The following is a 3,035-nucleotide window of genomic DNA, read 5'->3' as shown; positions in this document are numbered from 1 at the left end:
CTTTTGGTTTTCATCTGTGGCTACTGTTTGCAGGGCCTATTCTTTTCTTTTTGTTTTGTTTTGTTTTTTGTTTTTTGAGACAGGGTCTCACTATGTAGTGGAGACTGACCTGGAACTCGCTATGTAGCCCAGGCTGGTCTCAAACTCACAGCAATCCTCCTGCCTCAGCCTCCCTAGTGGTGGGATTACAGGTATGCACCATCACATCCGGCTTCAGTGACTATTCTTAATCATATGTCTTTTCTTCCTGTTTTTGACTTTTACTCCCAAAACAAATCACCTATTTGCAATTTGTGCCTTTTAAACTGGTCCACACATATGTTGCAGCATGGTCCAGTGTTGTTATGTCATTGTGGCACTGGGTATTGGACCTGGGGCCTATGTTCCCAGCCCCTTTTTATTTTGAGATAGGATTTTTTTTTTTTTGCAGTACTAGGGATTGAACTCAGGACCTTGCCCTTGCCAGAAAGACACAGTTACATCCCTGGCCCTGAGATAGGGTCTTAATGAATTGCCCAGACTATTTTTCAACTCGAAATCTTACTATGTTAGCCTCCCAAATGCTGGTATTACAGACCTAAGCCACCATGTCTAGCCAGAGTTACTCACATAGTAGTATTAGCGTTTCTGTCACTTTTCTTTGCAATTATATTTCAACAACATAGAAGTTCTATTTCTGTCCTTCACTGGAGCTTCCTGAACAGCTACTGACCTTTGCCTTTCTTAGGACCTACTTAGGCTGGGGTAAACTTGCAGTTATTATGCGTGAACTGGAACCACTGTAACTTACCTAGTGATTGTATCATGACAATAAAATATGGTAAGTAATTCTATGATAAGTAGTTGTGAAGTTTGCTGCAGGTCCAGGTGACCTTTTAAGTGATCTAGAGCTTACTGCCTAATGGAATTCTACTATTTTCTCAAAGAACCAGCTGTCCTTGGTTTGCCTGTATTCTAGCTTGAAGGCATTAGCCAACAAAGCTTGGGCATTGGGGCTGTTGTTACCATGAAAAATTTCCATGACTGCTGGAACTTTGGATGTGTGGGCCTGTGAAACACATTTTTTTTTTCAGCCTGCTCACCGTGCTCTTTAAGCTGTTTTTGTTGTTACTCAGCCTGCTGGTTCTACAGAGTAGCCTAGGGTCTTCTTTTTAGAAGAATAGAACAGAACTTTTTGAACAACTGAATAGAAAATTTATGATTAAAAATAACATTTAACATAGCACTGATTAGGTTGTAAACATAATACATAGTATAATATAGAATAGTAGCTAATTAACCTTCACAAAACTCTTTGAGATGCATACTGTTATCCACATTGTGCAGATGAGGAAGCTAAGGCAGAGAAGTTAGATACTTACATACTTGTCCCCATAATTATATCACACTAGAGTGGAGGAACATACCTTTATATTTAAATAGTCTAGCTCTAGGCTCTGTGCTGTTAGTCTCTCATTCTCTGAATTTCAGCCCGCAAACAGATGATCAAAGCCCGGTGCCCTACGGTGTGCTTTATTGTGATCTGCTGTTTTTTCATTTTGCACTATTGCCTCCTAGATGCTTGTAGTCTCTGATCTTACCCAGGGGAGAAAACTAGAATTCTTGGCATTTTTAAAAAGCCATCCAACCTCATAATTTTAAAGAGGGGACATTTTGGTAGCCAGTAGATCTGGCTTCATAGTTTTTTGGCTGCAATGAAAAATGCAGTAGGAATTGGAACCATCCTAACTTTGAGGTTTGTTTCCTTTTTGAGACAGTCTTGCTTATTGTAGCCTAGGCTGTCCTTGAGCTCCACATCCTCCTGCTTCAAATTCCCAAGTGCTGGAATTATAGGCATGTATTACCATGCCCGGCTCTAACCTGAGTTTAAATCCTGCCATCCATCCATCAATTCAGTAAATATCTACTGTGCTCCCAAGTGTCAGATGGGTTTTGTACTGGATGCTGAGAATACAGTAAACAAAACAATTCCTTTGTGTCATGGCATTTAGTTGAGTGAGGAAAGACTGAAAAACAGTATGTCAGATGGTAAAATTTAACAAATATGAGGCAAAGAGTCTAAAAAGCACTATTTTAGAAATGTGGCTAGGAAAGACATGTCCCTGACACAGGGACATTTTGAATAGATAGGAGGCGAAGGAGTAAGTATGTAGCCCACTGGTGGAAGAGTTCCAGGCAGAAGGCCCTACGGTAAGAGCATGATTATTCTGCCGAAGGAACCGCAAGACCAGTGGGCCAGTGTATTGAAGCAGGATGTGGGAGAGGGAAAGTAGAAGCACAGAAGATGGCAGACTGAGTGGGAGAAGGAACCACAGAACGTACTTATAGAATCCTATAGGTCAAGGAAGAAACCAGAGATGAAAAACTTAAGCTATTTGTCTTTGGCAGTTCACAAATAACTTCTGACTTCAAGACTTTGTTTTGTTTTGTTTTGTGTTTGTACCCAGGATTGAACTTGGGTCTTTGCATTTGCAAGGCAGGTGCTGGAACCACTGAGCTAAATCTCCAGCCTTCCCCATTTTAAAGATGGGTTGCAAAGTTCTTTTGTTAAGGACACCTAACTCACTCTCGCTTCTAAGTAGGTAAATGAAGATATTTGCTTGTATTTTCATTATAACTTGGTCAGGCTGCAGCGAATTGATATTGTTCTAGGCTAAGCCCCATGAACGAGAATTATGTTCCTTAGTCAAGGGACTATGATTATGGTGAAAGGAAAAACAGCTTTAGAGGAAAATTCATTTAGTCATTGAAGATGTTGTAGCTGAGGGTCTCCTGCCTTTCCTTCAAAAGGCTGCAATAGCACCAAACTTTTTTTTCTAGGGCGCACTTCAGACGCTGCCTCTGCATCCGGATAGCCCGCTTGCTCCAGCTTTGCGGCATTAGCCGCCTCCAACTCCCGGCCTGCGCTGGGCGAGGGGCCCTTACGTAGACTCCATTTCCCAGCCTGCTCCGGGACTCGGCCAGGACGTGCCGGCGCCTATAAGAGCCGGAGCGCTGCGGCCGGAGCCTATTGTTAGCCGGAGCCGGGGCGGTTC

The sequence above is a fragment of the Fukomys damarensis genome, unplaced genomic scaffold, assembly GCF_012274545.1.
Source record: "Fukomys damarensis isolate Sample0158 unplaced genomic scaffold, DMR_v1.0_HiC HiC_scaffold_15, whole genome shotgun sequence".
Classification (NCBI taxonomy): domain Eukaryota; kingdom Metazoa; phylum Chordata; class Mammalia; order Rodentia; family Bathyergidae; genus Fukomys; species Fukomys damarensis.
The sequence above is the reverse complement of the archived record's forward strand: the minus strand, read 5'-3'. Positions refer to the sequence as shown.